The 17,859-nt window shown below is 41.2% G+C and overlaps 1 protein-coding gene across 4 annotated transcripts in view; it reads left to right on the plus strand.

Moving 5' to 3' along the window:
* Positions 1-17,859, plus strand: part of PTPRD (protein tyrosine phosphatase receptor type D) — a 1,779,541-nt gene that overhangs the window by 899,262 nt on the left and 862,420 nt on the right. The gene's annotated exons all lie outside the window — the stretch shown is intronic.

The raw sequence follows: 17,859 nt of genomic DNA on the forward strand, positions 1-17,859 counted from the left end.
ACCTTTCCCTATCCAAAACTAAAAAAAATGTTTGGCTAGAGTTTCCCCTACAATATGTACCAGTTCCGACTTACATACAAATTCAACTTAAGAACAAACCTACAGTCCCTATCTTGTACGTAACCCGGGGACTGCCTGTATTGCAAATAACACAAGGATACTTGTATGAACTTGTTTCTATTGTCCATTTGCTATAGGAAGGTGACCTCGTGTACTTCCTAAATGTAAATTAAAGTTCAATGATAAAATTATCATAGTTCTTAATAACTGGAAAATGGAGAATACTGTAAATTTATAGGGGAAAAAGCTCTTTTGTCATATTTAGAGCAATAATCCACCCTCATGAGAGACCACCAATTTGTAAACACAGAGTGAGGCATTACCTTGATGCTAGTGATGTAATGTGAAATGGCAACTAGCCAACAAAAGATTCTATGTATACGGAGACTCAAAAGACTGTCAGGCATCTTAGAAAAAATATACTAGCTGACTGGATGAGTGGGAGTACTTGGGTACAATGTGCGGGAGAAAAAATCAAGCCTTTTCCCCCCAACTTCTAAGAAATGGAAGGATGCTGACCCTAGACTATGCTTGGTAGTGTTCATCATTTGAAGACAGAAAAATCATAGAATCATAGAATACTAGGACAGGAAGGGACCTCGAGAGGTCATCGATTCCAGTCCCCTGCCCTCATGACAGGACCAAATACTGTCTAGACCATCCCTGATAGACATTTATCTAACCTACTCTTAAATATCTCCAGAGATGGAGATTCCACAACCTCCCTGGGCAATTTATTCCAGTGTTTGATTACCCTGACAGTTAGGAACTTTTTCCTAAAGTCCAACCTAAACCTCCCTTGCTGCAGTTTAATCCCATTGCTTCTTGTTCTATCCTCAGAGGCCAAGATGAACAAGTTTTCTCCCTCCTCGTTATGACACCCTTTTAGATATCTGAAAACTGCTATCATGTCCCCCCTCAATCTTCTCTTTTCTAAACTAAACAAACCAAATTCCTTCAGCCTTCCCTCATAGGTCATGTTCTCTAGACGTTTAATCATTCTCGTTGCTCTTCTCTGGAACCTCTCCAATTTCTCCACATCTTTCTTGAAATGCGGTGCCCAGAACTGAACACAATACTCCAACTGAGGCCTAACCAGCACAGAGTAGAGTGGAAGAATGACTTCTTGTGTTTTGCTCACAACACACCTGTTAATGCATCCCCGAATCATGTTTGCTTTCTTTGCAACGGCATCACACTGCTGAGTCATATTCAACTTGTGGTCCACTATGACCCCTAGATCCCTTTCTGCCGTACTCCTTCCCAGACAGTCGCTTCCCATTCTGTATGTATGAAACTGATTGTTCCTTCCTAAGTGGAGCACGTGGCATTTGTCTTTATTAAACTTCAACCTATTTACCTCAGACCATTTCTCCAATTTGTCCAGGTCATTTTGAATTATGACCCTATATTGCAGATTAGTTCCAACCCCTCCCAGCTTGGTATCATCTGCAAAATTAATAAGCATACTTTCTATATAAATATCTAAATCTTTGATGAAGATATCGAACAGAGCCAGTCCCAAAACAGACCCTTGTGCAACCCCACTTGTTATGCCTTTCCAGCAGGATTGTGAATCATTAATAACTACTCTCTGAGTACGGTTATCCAGCCAGTTATGCACCTACCTTATAGTAGCCCCATCTAAGTTGTATTTACCTAGTTTATTGATAAGAATATCATGTGAGACCGTATCAAACGCCTTACTAAAGTCTAGGTATACCACATCCACCGCTTCTCCCTTATCCACAAGACTTGTTATCCTATTAAAGAAAGCTATCAGATTGGTTTGACATGATTTGTTCTTTACAAATCCATGCTGGCTGCTCCCTATCACCTTGCCACTTTCCAAGTGTTTACAGACGATTTCCTTAATTACTTGCTCCATTATCTTCTCTGGTACAGAAGTTAAGCTAACTGATCTGTAGTTTCTTGGGTTGTTCTTATTTCCCTTTTTATAGATGGGCACTATATTTGCCCTTTTCCAGTCCTCTGAAATCTCTCCTGTCTCCCATGATTTTCCAAAGATGATAGCTAGAGACTCAGATACCTCCTCTATCAGCTCCTTGAGTATTCTAGGATGCATTTCATCAGGCCCTGGTGACTTGCAGGCATCTGACTTTTCTAGGTGATTTTTAACTTGTTCTTTTTTTATTTTGCCTTCTAAAACTACCCCCTTCCCACTAGCATTCACTTTGTTAGACATTCCTTCAGACTTCTCAGTGAAGACTGAAACAAAGAAGTCATTGAGCATCTCTGACATTTCCAAGTTTCCTGTTACTGTTTCTTCCTCCTCATTGACCAGTGGGCCTACCCTCTCTTTGGTCTTCCTCTTGCTTCTAATGTATTTATAAAAAGTCTTCTTGTTTCCCTTTATTCCAGTAGCTAGTTTGAGCTCATATGGGGCCTTTGCCTTTCTAATCTTGCCCCTGCATTCCTGTGCTGTTTGCCTATATTCATCCTTTGTAATTTGTCCTACTTTCCATTTTTTATCGGACTCCTTTTTTTATTTTTAGATCATGCAAGATCTTGTGGTTAAGCCAAGGCGGTCTTTTGCCATGTTTTCTATCTTTCCGACACATGGAATAACTTGCTTTTGGGCCCTTAACAATGTCCCTTTGAAAAACTGCCAACTCTCCTCAGTTGTTTTTCCCCTCAGTCTCAATTCCCATGGGACCTTACCTATCAGCTCTCTGAGCTTACCAAAATCCACCTTCCTGAAATCCATTGTCTCTATTTTGCTGTTCTCCCTTCTACCCTTCCTTAGAATTGTGAACGCTATGATTTCATGATCACTTTCACCCAAGCTGCCTTCCACTTTCAAATTCTCAAGCACTTCCTCCCTATTTGTTAGGATCAAATCTAGAACAGCTTCCCCCCAGTAGCTTTTTCAATCTTTTGAAATAAAAAGTTGTCTCCAATGCAGTCCAAGAACTTATTAGATAGTCTGTGCCCCACTGTGTTATTTTCCCAACATATATCTGGATAGTTGAAGTCCCCCATCACCACCAAATATTGGGCTTTGGATGATTTTGTTAGTTGTTTAAAAAAAAGCCTCATCCACTTCTTCCAACTGGGTAGGTGGCCTGTAGTAGACTCCTAGCATGACATCACCTTTGTTTTTAATCCCTTTTAGCCTAACCCAGAGACTCTCAACACTTCCATCTCCTATGTCCATCTCCACCTCACTCCAAGTGTATTCATTTTTAATGTATAAGGCAACACCTCCTTTCTTTTTTCCCTGTTTATCCTTCCTGAGCAAGCTGTACCCTTCTATAGAAACATTCCAATCATGTGTATTATCCCACCAAGTTTCTGTGATGCCAACAATGTCATAATTGTACTTATTTATTAGCGCTTCCAGTTCTTCCAGCTTTTTTCCCATACTTCTCACATTTGTATATAGGCATCTAAGATCCTGATTTGACCTTGCCTCCCAGTTTTGCCCTGACCCTCCTTTCTTTCTGCCATTGTAGCCCACGTTCCCTCCTATTTCCGACCCATCTCCCAGGTCCCCATGTTCTCCACTAACCTGTGGGCTTTGCTCACCCATCCCCGTCGAACCTAGTTTAAAACCCTCCTCACTAGGTTAGCCATTCTATGTCCAAATTAGGGTCTTCCCCCTCCTCAAATGTGAAGCCTTAATAAAAATCCCTACTCAGTTATAGGAAATGAAAAGAGAATTTTCACTCATTCACTCACCGTATGTATGCGCGCATGCACATGTGCGCGCGCACACACACACACCTTCCAAGTCCTCTGGTTGCAGTGAGAGGGAAGGAATTTTGCTACTGTATTCTTTCCATGGCTTTCTGGCTTCTGCATTGGAAAGGGGAGAGGATGTCTCTGATATTCAATAGATTCCTATACATTCCTTTTTGATCCCTACAAATAGGTCAAATCCCTGCCTCCATTGCTCTCTCAGCTTCCCAGGAAGCCATGGAGAGTGAAACTGCACTGATTCTCAAGAGTTTTCCTGCTGTTCACAAGGTTCAGAATAGCAGCAGTCAATGTTTTCACTCTGTTCTAATTTGAGTGAACTTGGAGCAGTACCAGAGGCACTGGAGCTGGCTGAAGAATAAATAAAACCATATTGTTGGCCACCTTAAGATATTTAAATGATAAAAGCTACAAGTATGTGTTGATCTGGGTGGACTGGGGTTATTGATGGAATAGTAAATTCTGTGGAAAGTAAAAGTATCTGTCCAGGTTGAGTTCCCTACTTTCAAACTGTGTCTATATGTAGCCCTTCTTTTTCATAGGGCTCCTCTTCCTTAAGGCAACACTGTAATGGTATTTGTTTGTTTCTTTTTTTTGTGTGGCTCTCTTCAAAATCATTAGAGTGAATACATTTTTTCATAAAAAGTTGTGGATTATGATCTTTGGAGCAGTGACACTGAGTCTTGTGATTAGCTAGTCTGACCCTCTTATTACAAGGTGATTTTGAGTTGTATTCCTGTCACTGACACTAAATTATAAATCTGTGAATGTCTAATGTACCTCTATTTTTCCATCTATGAAATGGAGATACTTTTTTTCTATAATCTACTAGACGCACAATAATGAGGGACTATGCCTCCCCCTGTTTCTTCACTCATGTATTGAGGGGGAGGTCTCTTCATATGGGACCTGTTCCAAACCTCTGATCATTGTAGCTGCCCTCCCCTCTCCCACCCTCTCTTCCCCTCTCCCACCTCCTTTTCCCAGTCTCCCCGAGTTTTGTTCAATAAAGAGAGATTCTATTTTTGACCACATGTTTTCTTTATTTTGTACATCAGGAAGGGGGGCTAGGGTAGGGTAAGTGGAAGGAGGTGAGGGGGAGTCCTCCAATGGGGAGGACTGGGCTGGCTCTGCGGGCTTCTGGGGTGGAAGCTCTCCTGTGACCCCCCAATTGCCCCCTCTCCCCAGATGGCAGCCTGCGGCAAGTGCAGCCGGGCTGATGGCCGAGTGCTGTGATGTGCCGAGTGTGGGCACTTAGGGCACTCCAAGCCAGGACTGCTTTGCAAGTGGGGCACCCCTGAGAACTGTCTGTCCGGGGTGGGGGTCGGGTCCCTTTAAGCACAGCCCGCGGCTAGCCTGAGGCAGCAGCTCCACGCTCTAAGACCTCATCTGATGCCCTGCTGGCACTGCTTCCGGCCATCCTTAACCCCGGTTCAGGGTCCACTTAATGTGGACATGCTAGTTTGAATTAGCAAAACGCTAATTCGAACTAGTTTTTTAGTCTGGATCCGTTAGTTCGAATTAGCTTAGTTCGAATTAACTAATTCGAACTAAGTTATTTCGAATTAGCGCTGTAGTGTAGACATACCCTTTGGGATGATATCTGTAGATTAGAAGATGGATGTAGGAGATAGAAGGCCAGCATCAAGAGGGCTTGGGGTGGGAAAACCCATGAAGTCTTTTCCCTCCCCACCCACCTGAGGCCAATCAAGACCTGGGGACAGAAGTCTCTTGTCCCCTACCCACATCCTGCCTCGGGAGCGTGGTGGCTAGAGAGAAATGCTGGCTGTTTTAAAATAGCCTGCATTTCTCTCTAGCTGCCGCATGACCTTGGCGGGGGGAGGGGAGGAGGAGACTCCTCCCATCTCCTAGTGTGATTAGCCTGGAGGCAGGGGAGCAGCAAGGTGGCTGTGGGACAGATCCACCAGCTTGGTGGGCCTGATCCTGCCCGTGGAGGCTCCTTTGCCCACCCCAGTTATAAAGAGACTACGGAGAACTGAGGATCCTGGAGTGAAGCATGGAGGCACAGTACCCTCATGTGGACCCAAGATCTCTCCTAAAAGGTAGAAGTCAAGTTCCATGGAAATCAGCAACCTTCTTCTCTCAGGGTAATTCCAGAGAGTACTAATGGTTGAAGCTGAGAATTGGTTTAATTTTACCTTTGTGGGAATATATCTAAAAGACCATGAAGGATTTAATTTGTTAAAGGACTTTGAGACCATCAGAGGAAAGGTCATATGTGAATTCAAAGTATCATTTCAATGAACGTGTTATACCCATTTTGCACAGTGACTGTGAAAGGCAAAGAATAAGGCCACGGGTTTGCAAGGCTTCAGCAGGCTACATAATGTTGTTCAGAATGGTCACTGAGATTCAGAGTGGCATGCCTGTCTGGTTACCAGATAATGTCTGAAATGCTTGACTACTTAAGGAAAATGGTTATCTTAGTTTTATTATCTGCTTCCAGTCAGTATTTCTGTGAAGACTATCACAGAGATGAAAAGAGAGGTTTACTCAGAAATCTTGAAATCATTTTTTCAAGGGCCACTTTACAAAGATTGAATTGAAGTCAAGCGTACCATTAAATCAGTGCCTTTGTAGTTCTAGAAGCATTCTTTCCTCCCCCTTTAAACCAGAATTCATGAACAGTCTAGCTAAGAGAAAGAGCCCCAAACCACATTTAGATGAAGGCAGCCTCAATGAGATTTTAACCCTGGATCTTTCTTAAAAACCTACTTTTTACATTGATAGCGCCTTTCCTGTATAGGTAATGATGCAATGCTAATTAGGTTCCATGTCATTGAGTGAAAATTTGCCACTACAAGGTCAGCATATGTTGATTTAGAAAATGATAGGCAGCATTCACCATCTAAAATAATAGCTGCTTCTGCTAGGGTTAATTATATACTAACTCATAATTTCCTGAAAATTCATAATAAATGAAAGCATAGCAAAAGCTAAGGGCGATTGGGCCTCTCACTCCTCTCCCCTCCCAGCTAGGCATTGTGTAGGTCCAGCCCACACAGCATGTAGGTTAATAGAGGTGCAACACTAATGCTGGACTCAATCAAATTTGATTGTGAGCGTCTCTGGGTTAGTTCAGTTTTGCCTTGAGTCCTCTATACTAAAATGCAATTAAGAAACAAGAAGCTTAATGACATTAATGAGCCATTCAATCAAATTGCACTCAACCTAAAGGTGCTGGATTAATCAGAAAGTCTGAATCTGATTTCAAGTACAAACCCTTCTCACTATGTTCTTCTCATTCCCTCCCCCTCTCTCCACAGACCCTAGAGTGACTCTTTAGCTAAAGTACAGTGTGACTTCAGATCAATCACTTTTCCAGAGCATGGAAGCTAATCAGTTCCTTTGTGAATGTTGGTGCTATAGTGTGTGCATTTCAGGAGGGCTTACCAGAAAAGTGCAGGGAAGAGTCAGTCAGGCTGATTTTTATTTTAGTTTCATTTCATGAAATACAAAAATAGATGTGTGAAAACTGTCTATGACCAGACCCAAACCTTTATAGATGCACTGAATTATGATGAGCTTTATAGTAGAGGAAATGTTTCTATATTCATCTTATGGTATGGAAATGTCTTTCATATGGCCTAAAATTATCTCTGTCTATGACTCTATGTAATAGAGTCTTGTAGTCTAGAAGAATTAGTATATAAGTATAACCCGGAGGCAACGAAATTACTGAGGGAGAGATTGGTGAATATGCTCTAGAACCTAGTGTCTCCTGTCTGTTTAATATTTCTTAATTCATGTAGTGTGGCATTATCACTGAGTCTTGCATTGCTCTGCTTTTTCCAGCTATTTTTACTTGTACTTAGAGAATACAAAAAGTGCAGCTCGTTTATTATATGTGGTCAATTTCTTTTGTGGACTATGTACTGCTAAAACCTTCAGTAATGGTTGGCCACTGCTGTCTTCTGTACTTTGACAGTACTACTAAAATAAAGTTACGAACAAATATAAAATATTAATGAAATATAAAAACAGAGATATCTCCTCTAAAACCATGTTCAGTGCACCTCTAGAATTTTAAACAATCATCCAGAAGCAAACTAAGCAAAATTACCAAATAATAATACTGTTGATAAAACAAATTGAAAAGAGTACAGGAGGTCTGAACCTTAGAATGTGTCCTATCCTCAAGAGTAGATTTCCTACACTATAGGTCTGATCCCTTTAAGAACACTGAGTACCTATAACGAAGTACTTTCTTTTCTTCAGACAAGCTTCAGGAGAGTCCATTTCAAAGATTGTAATAGTAACAGCTGTGTTCCTTTTTAAAATGCCTTTCATTGTTATTACTTTTCAAAATGAGACTGTGAGGTGTAACTAAGAAATGGAATGTACATGTTGTTTTCACATGAAATGATAATAAAAAAGGTGAATTCAATCTATTGTAATTGTTCATGTATCTCACATACAAAAGTGTTCTTTCAATAAGAAGTCCTTTTTTCTTGCTGTTACTATTTTACTTAAAAGATAATGTCAAAAGGAATTGAACATTGTGACTGGATAATGGTTGCCTACTGCAAGATAAATGCCAAGGTATTTATAGGAAATAAACGTTGAAGTGAAGCATAGACAATTATTTTCAAAGCAGGAAGCCATTTTCCAGTCACAACTTTCAGTGCCATTCACATTATTCCTGTCGTACCAAATGATTTATTTTTTAAAAAGTGAAATAAAGGAGAGTCACCATGTAGAACATCAAAAACCCTAATTCACTTTCAGTTTTATTGAGAAGCTGCATTTTTGCTTTGCCAGATGACAGTGTTAAAGAATCACAGAAAGAATCATGTCTCTGCGTCTGAATAAGGCAGTTTATTAGAATAAGACATTAGAATTAGAATAAAACAGTGCAGCTTTAGGGGAAATATTCTATCTCACTTGCTCCTCACTTCAGTACTTTTGTGGTCCAGAATATTTACTACACTAAATTTGGAAGCATTACTACAAATATGGCATTGATTTGCTTTCGCCTAATTATAGAGAACAGGCAAAAACACAGCTGGAACTGTAATGTACCATTTGAAAACCTGTACTTTACCGCTTTTATCATATCGTTGCCATAATTCTTTGATTGTAAGCATCTGAGCTGTAAGTTTTGAGATTAACCAGCTATATATTCAAAAAGTGCGGAAATGTGTTTCAGGGTAATTGTCATTGAATTTTTTTCCCCATTATTTTCATGTTGTATTTGAAATACAAGGAGACGTGTTCTAGTATTTTGGACAGTCTCTTCCACTGTATTTCAACTGATGTTAAGTTAGTAGCTCTTTTCTCTGGTTTCCCTCTGAAGAAGTCCATAATGATTAGTGTGAAACAAAAACTTAACAGACATGACAGCTCTCACCTATTCACAGTTAAGGATTTCCTGAATGTGATTTTGGCTCAACAATTCTACTTCCTGATCTCAACATAATGAGAGCAACAAGACATTAGTAAGCAAGACTAAAAATGCTGTAATAACATTGTTGAGTACTAAAGTAAATAAACATTGGGATGAGGGGGGAGTAAAACAGTCAGGTTTGTCTGATTAGCATGCCATCATGTCAACTGCTACCAGAGACTGATTTGATTATCCTCTTTTAGAAGATAGGATAAATCTTCTTTTTAGAGCACTACAAAATCCTAATGTAATATCCATGCCCCGTTCATTGCATAGGCCATAATTAGTGTTTTTCGTGTGATTTTTTTTTCTGTTTTCTTCTGCTGTATAAGAAGAAGGCATCACTAATTCATGGGAGCTGATAATCATGTTACAGGTTGGTTTAATGAGATTAGTGCTTTTGTAATTATTATGGTAATACATTGCCTATGATTTGTACACAGTCCTCCTCTATTAATTAGTTTGTGATGGCTTTGCTATAATTTATTTCTTCTCAAGGCCCAAGTTTATTATATTAAGTCAGATAGATATTGACTTTAATACGTAGTTTAGTCATTTTGAGTTTTCTTAGTTTGGAATTCATCTTTTCCAATGAGTTTACAAATATGGCTTGATCCCATGATCTTGGGATTTATTCTATTGAAATGCAAAAAAAATTGTTCATACACTGGTTCTACTCAGTTCCTGAGACTCGCCAATATTTTAAGATGCTACTTAGTCTAAAATATTACTATGTGGTCACTGTGTAGTACCAGATTCAGTTAATCAGAAACCATGTATAATTCCACTGGCATTCTCATCTTGCAAACCCTCTGTTTCCATGCCTGAAATCATTCAGGCTATGTCTAAGCTACATTCCTCTTCCCAAAGCGGAATGTAAATGAGCCTGATTGAAAATGCAAATGAAGCACGGATTTACAAATCTAATGCTTCATTTGCATAATCGCATGTGAGTACTTTTTCGAAACAGGGTTTTTCGAAAAAGGAACTGCAGTCTAGATGGGTACCTGAAAAAATGAGGTGTACGGGTTCTTTTGAAAAAGGGTGTTTTTTTTTTGAAAGAACCTCATCTAGACTGCAGTTTCTTTTTCAAAAAACCCTTTTTCAAAAAAGCACTATCCCATGATTATGCAAATGATGTGTAAATCCGTGCTTCATTTGCATTTTTGATCAGGCTCATTTACATTCCTCTTTTGGAAGAGGAATGTAGTTTAGACATGCCCTCAGTCTTTCCCAGGATAGCATCATCTCTCACAAGCACACCCCTGCTGGTGGTTCTTTAGGTGGGTCTTCAGTAACTCTGTCCTCTGGCCAAGTCTCTCAGACCGTTACCCTTTCTGCAATACACAGTGTCTAGTCCTTGCTTATGTCCCTAGTATGAGGCTGTAGCACTAAGACTTCTTTCCTGGAGGCACTGCCTTTTTTAACAGCACAACAGGAGCGCATCTCAATACCCTCAGTCGATGTCCAGACCAGCAGGGCCCATCATAGTACTCCTGTCTAGTCTGGGTAGGTTCTGGGCTTGATGCTGCCTGCAGTGAGCTGTCTGCAGTGAGCTGTCCAGCAATCCACGAACCTGATACCACCTCCTTGATCTCCAGGCAGCAATGGACTGCTCTAACTCTGCTGCTTTCTTTTATGTAGTCCTTCTGGAACCTGATTGGTCGCACCGGCAGTCCCTCTGATTGGCTGCTTCCTTGCAGTGGAGGGATGATTCAGGTCTGAAAGGCCTCCAGCAGGGTGCTTTCAGACCTGGTCCATTTTGTCATAGAGTGGCTCTGACAGTGGTTGATACCTGATGTTGCAAATCAAGGAAAACATGAAAGATCATAGTAAATTGAATCAGTTCTGCAATGTTATACAGTCCTGTGAGGAGATGCTCATCCCTGCACCAGCCCCTTTGCATAATGTAAGGGAACAGGGGTTCTAAAATCCCTTTATCCAGTTTGGGTACAAGAGCACAACATAGGCACTGCCGATGACAGATATAAGACTGCTTCCTGAACACCATTTTTTAAATTCTGCTATACGGGCATGACAAAGACAGAGATGCCAGCATAGCATAGTAGAAGTGTGGGCAATGCTACAGTCTATAGGGCAGTAACTTAGTCCTCCCACTCCTGATCTGTTCATTGTTTTGTTGTGGGGTTTTTTTTTTGTATTTTTTGTTTAATTCTCCAGCAGTCAGAGCAAACGTGGATTAGAGAGTGCAAACATGCTTCAAAATTACCTTAGTCTCTGTCTTCCTTGAGCTACAAGTTTGTGCTGTACCTCTGTCATGGGGTGGGTAGCCCATCCCCACAGGAGACCAGGCCGGGTGCCTCGCCTCATAATCTGGTCAGTGGTAGGCATATCCCGCTACTAGCTTGGCTGGGAATCTGATCAAAACACCCTGAGCTCACCGGGAGGACTCCAGCTCCCTACCCTAGGGTACTTCCTATCCCAGCTGCCGGCCTGGGTATTTCCCACCTGTGCCCTCCCATTTAGTAGTTCTCCCGGTCATCTCCTTGCCATGGTAGCTGCTGCTGTGGCAGTAGCTCCTGTATTCAGGCAGGATCTCCTTCCCCTGACATAGTCAGCCCTGACTGAGCTGCTCCTCTGGCTTTTAAACTAGGTCAGCAGTTGGAGCATGCCCAGCAAGGCTGTGGGGGAGGGGCCTTCTCAGCACAGCAGGCCTAGTTAACCCCTCCCGGGCCAGTGCGGGGTTGGTATACCCTGTCACATCCTCCTAAAACAGGGGTTCTCAAACTTGTGATACTGCAACCCCCCTCTCCATTGCTGCAACCACCCCCTCAGTTGCTTGCGACCCCCCTCTAAGTTGCTCATGACCCCCTAGGGGGTCGGGGCCCAAGGTTTGACAAACACTGTCCTAGAAGAATAACTGAAAGTTCTAAATTTCCACCTATCATATATGGAGGAGAATGACTTTTTTACAAGAACTTGGTGTTATTCAGTTGAATTCAGTGTTTGGAATCCCATTTAAAACAAGGTGAAATGATGAATCTCTAAACCCGTGGAGAGAAATCCTCCCCGTCTTCTGCAGTTATCAACTTAGACCATGACGTATGAGTTTATATTATATTTATGTAATCCGCAGAAGCATCCAATTTATGCAAAAGCATAAAATTTATGTAAAAAATCATGCAAATTATGATCGTTTTTCATTCACTCAAAATCCTTACAAGTCTCTTGAAAATTTTTGCCCAGCTCTAGTTAGCATCTAGTAATTGCTTTTGTTATTGGTTATACAGTTACAAAAGTACTGTACTAAAATACAGTATAGCACTTGCTTCTGGATTGTAAGGGGCAGCTGAAGAATTAACACACACTCGTAAGAACATAATGAAATAAGATTGTAACAGCCTGCGAGTTCTCAATCTTTTCTACTGAGTACTCCAATAACAGTTTTGCCTTCTGTGACCCCAAAACTATCCACAGCATTTGTGGATATTGAATTTTGTTTGCTACTATGTTGCCTAATCATCTAACTTGATTAGGTTCCTCTGGAGTTCCTTTCAGTCCTCTCCAATCTTCATTAACCTAAATAATTGTCCGTCATCTGCATATTTTTCATGTTGTTAACCCACTTGTCCAGATCACTGATAAATGCTTTAAAAATACCAGTGTTAGACGGGAACCTTTGCACAGTCCACTGTTAATCTCTTGCCATGTTAAAAATTGACCACTTATAAATAGACCTTCTTTTTCCATCTGTTGGCCAATTTCTAATCCTCATCAGTACTTTACCTCTAACCTTCTATTTCATTTCTTTAATAGCCTCTTGTGGGGAATATGATCAAATCTCTTTGAAAGTCCAAATAAATGACATCCATCTTCTTTCTAGGAGTTCTTCTTTTTTTGTCATAAGTATATCAGATGTATGTTTTAGTATAACTATCTTTGTTTCAACCAGAGGAGTAGCTGTGTTAATCCGTTACTGAAAAAACGTAAACAGTGATTAGTCCTGCAGCACCTTAGTGACTAACAAAAAAATGTAGCTAGCTGTGCCCATGAAAGCTCATGATACTATCTACATTTTTTGTTAGTCTCTAAGGTATTGGAGGACTACTTACTGATTTTTATGTTTGTTTTAACTGGTTAACCTGGCACTGGATTAAATTGATCTGACTTGTATTTTTTTTTTATCATCCTTGACTCTTTTAAAAAATGGATATCCTCAAGTAATCTTGAAACAGCATGGCTACGACTAGACTGGCCCCTATTCCAAAATAGCCATTCTAATTTCCAACTTTGGAATAGGGAAATCCGCAGGGGATTTAAATATCCCCCGCGGGATTTAAATAAACATGGCCGCCGCTTTTTTTCTGGCTTGGGGAAAAGCCGGAAAAAAGCGTCTAGACTGGCGCGATCCTCCGGAATAAAGCCCTTTTCGGGAGGATCTCTACTTTCAGGTAGGAATAAGAGATCCTCCGGAAAAGGGCTTTATTCCAGAGGATCGCGCCAGTCTAGACGCTTTTTTCCGGCTTTTCCCCAAGCCGGAAAAAAAGTGGCGGCCATGTTTATTTAAATCCCGCGGGGGATATTTAAATCCCCCGTGGATTTCCCTATTCCAGAGTTGGAAATTAGAATGGCTATTTCGGAATAGGGGCCAGTCTAGACATAGCCCATCTGATTTTATTAGGCAATTGCATATTTTTGTTAGCAACTCAGTCACTTCATTTTACGTTTTGGGTCCACCTCTTATTGTCAGCATTATGAATATGATTGTATACAGAATGCTGACCTCTGAAATGCAGAGGTATTGCCAAATTTGTAGGATTAAAGAAAACCACCACACCATTAACCCTAAATTGTATAGTACAATGTTCCCAGGAATTAATTTTCTAAAGAATATCCACCAAACTTTCAGTTCATCAGAGCAGGAATAACAAATGGACATAGATTTCTCTCCAAAAAAGAAATATTAAGAAGTAAAGATTGATCTTGACTCTCACAAAAAGTGAATTATTTAAATGAAAACAAGTGTATGTAAGAGGGAGGGAAGAAATACTGATATTTTCAGCTCTAACAAGAGTTAAGAGAAATTCCCTTTAGAGTAACAGACATAAATGCAGCACTGTAACATGAAGTCTGACAAACATCTTCTGTTGCCTTTCAAAAGTCCCTGAAGACTATTTTTATGACCCACACTACAGATCAGACAGCTAACAGCTGTGTCTGGTCCCAGCATATTGCCAGTTCATTTCAGAATCCTAGCACATAGGTCCTGTAACATGATTCTCTGCCATATGTCAGCTTTTTGAAGATATGAGAAGGATATTTTTACCAACTTCTTATTAATGGCAAGGCAGAACTTTATAATACATTCCCTATCTAACTTAAACTAAATCTCTTATTAAAAGCATTAGTTAGTTGAAAGATGCTGACCCATATTTAAACCACAATAGGCAACAGTTTTACTTAATTAGGGTTTTTTTGCCACATATTGAAGCACTTTTATATGATGCTGTGAAGCCACGTTTTCTTTGCAATTTGAGGACATTTTCTATCATCACTCCTAATCCTTTTGCCTCTGCTGACAGCCCAGCTTTGTTACTAAGTAGGAAATTGACAAGAAGTTGGGCCTGGCATAGTGTAAGATGTAAAGATCAAAACTTGTGTAAAACTAATTTACGTGAAGGTTCTTAAGACCTGTATCAACTTGTAAGTCTGAAACTTTATTTTGACAGGATTTTACCAGGACATATAAGTTTAGACAGAAAACCAAAACCTTAATTACGTGGTGAAAGATTGAAATATTAAGTAAATGGAAAGGCTTCAGAAGATAAGCTGGATAGTCTGTAAGGTTTAGTACAGGTTGAACCTCTCGAGTCTTGTACCCTCAAAACCTGATTGCTGCTGGACCAGAGAATTTTCTGGAGGTCAATATTTTCTAACAGCATTGCTAACACACTTCCACTGCTTATAAATCTGCTCCACTGTTTCTCTAGCCCTGCTGCCACTTACTGGGATCTTAGAAGACTTTTAGGGGTAAGTTAGAGTTAAATAACAGCACAGAACACTGAGAGTCAGGACTGGTGGCTATAAACAAACAGAAGCCAGAAGCCTAGCTCCACACATGAAAAATAGACATCCAACTAACTAAAATCATGCCAGGCCATAAATGTTGCCAGACCAGAGAGTGCCGGACTAGAGAGGTTCAACCTGTAAATGAATTGCTGTCCACCAATATGCAAAGTAAAGCAATGAACATTTGCTGGGTTTAGTTTGGAATTTTCTTTTGTGGAGGCAATGAGGGGGATTGCGTTAGCATCAGATATTGCCAATAGTTGAGGTCTCTTTGTAACTAATAAGCATATTCTTAAAGGACATGATATGCCACATTTAGCCCAGTGTATCATCAATTCAAGTCCTCCACCTGCCCAACTCCAGTTATACCACCAGGATAGGACATCTGCTTGTGCTAAGTGTTGTGAATTAGTCTATAATGAGAAGATATTGCTGTAAAAACAGCACTGAACATTTGGCTATCTTTAAATGGTAAACTTTCTCTTTCTTCTACCATTTCAACTCGATTCGTACTCTAACAGTTGCCCACCCTCATTCTCTGTGACTTTTACCTCAGACGTTGCTGTTCCCCCTCTTTCTTTTGTCTTGTAGCTCTTGATCAGTTTTCCTGTCTCATAACATCTTTTTTTTTTACCTTTCTCTGAGGGGTAGTTGTGTTAGTCTGTATCTTACAAAACAACAAGAGTCCTGTGGCACCTTAAAGACTAACAGATTTATTTGATCCTAAACAAGGTTCCCTCTAAGCTGCATGCCTGCATGGCCATGCATAACACATTTTAAGCCACGCACCTCGCCTGTGGAGCCACACAGCAGCACTCACCACCACTCACTTTTCTGCTGGACTGGAAGGTGAGTCCTGCTGGACTGGAAGGGAGCAGTCTGGCGGGGCTACATGACAGCAGGCATGCTGAGGCAACCTCACCAACTCTAGTTCCAGCTATGGCAGGCAAGATGCTCCGGCCTGGCTAACAGGGTTGTGTGGCTAGAGACGACTGTTCAGGCAGCCCTGGCTAGGGCTGGAGCCACATGGCTGGGGGTGGCCCCTTGGCCAGGGTTGGAGCCTCATGGAGCAACACTGTCCAGGTGGGCAGCCCCCAGCCAACAGCCTTGGCCCCTCTACCTCAGGAGCTGCTGTTCAGCCAGCTGGGGCAGCACAACTCCAGCTGCCCGCTCACTACTGGGTTGAGGGAGCCAGGCATCCTGGTCTACTATGCTTCTTTTCATTTTATTTGAATAGTTAAGAAATAAATAGAAGTTACATTTGAGGCCTAAATTATCCCTAGTGTAAAGAAGTATGGAACAACAAAGTAATATGGGAAACCAAAGTAAGTTAGTGTAGTTAGTTTAAAAAAAAATTCTGGGAAAGTAAAAGTTAGCAAAGATGCAATGCTGGCCAATGTTACAATTATATTTTGGTTTTAACTATTTAAGCAAGGTTTTTTTAGAGTTTAAAAGAATTATAAATGATTCATTAAAATTCTATTGTGGACATGGACACAAATATTAACATAAATATTGGATAATGTAAAGGCCAGCAAGAAGATGGCAAAAATATAAATATGGACTGGTAGTGTAATGTTAATTGGTATTGTAATTAATTATAAAAATAGTTTGCTAAATTGTGGGACAGCTCCAATTAACTTAAAAAGGGAACCATAAGGATTATAAGGCTGTATTTTGCTCTGTTGTCAGTGTACTGATTACCTATTAATATGCCATTTCATTTTTTAGTATAAGTATAATAGCACTTGTGTCAGTGGTAAAAGACTACCTATTAACTGAAATATTCTTTGTAAAACAGTTTGATTGTATCATCAAGTGTCACATAGTGGCCCTCTGAGAAATAAACTTTCTATAACCAACATAGCAGTTTGAACCTGGAAACTAATTTGAGTTGTATTTTACTCTTCTATATATCAACTTAACTTAAAATGTTTCAACATAAAATTGTAAAAGATTAAAGGCTCTAGTCTTCACATTGATATTTTCTGTACATTTTTTGGGGCAGAGATCTTGACCTTTCTATATAACCTTAAATTTCCTAGAATACTCACAATCTATTATAATAACCTTGCTATTTGGTCAGATTACAGGCAGTCCCCGACTTACGCGGATCCGACTTATGTCGGATCCGCAGTTACGAATGGGGCTTGTCCTGGAGGACACGGACTGTGGGACCTCGCGGTCCTGCCGCCCGTGTACTCCGGGGCTTTCTCCGCGTCTCCCTGGTCTGCAGACCAGGAAGACGCGGAGCATAGACGTGGAGGGGCTCGGGCAGCGGGGCAGCCCAGGCGCGCCTGGGCTGCCCCGCTGCCCGAGCCCCTCCACTGCTTTGCAAAGCCTTGAGGAAGCTGGCAGCGGAGCAGCTCAGGCGCGCCTGGGCTGCCTCGCTGCCCGAGCCCCCCTGCGGCTTTGCAAAGCCTCAGGGGAAGCCGGCAGCGGGACAGCCGAGACGCCCCGCGGCTGTCCCGCTGCTGGCGTCCTCAGAGGCTTTGCTCCCCATCTCCCTGGTCTGCTGGTCTGCCCCAGGCGTCCCCAAGTCAGCTGCTGCTGAAACTGACCAGCGCTGACTACAGGAAGCCCGAGGCAGAGTTGCTCTGCCCCGGGCTTCCTGGAATCAGCTGCTGATCAGTTTCAGCAGC

This window comes from Pelodiscus sinensis, chromosome 6 (assembly GCF_049634645.1).
Source record: "Pelodiscus sinensis isolate JC-2024 chromosome 6, ASM4963464v1, whole genome shotgun sequence".
Taxonomy (NCBI): domain Eukaryota; kingdom Metazoa; phylum Chordata; order Testudines; family Trionychidae; genus Pelodiscus; species Pelodiscus sinensis.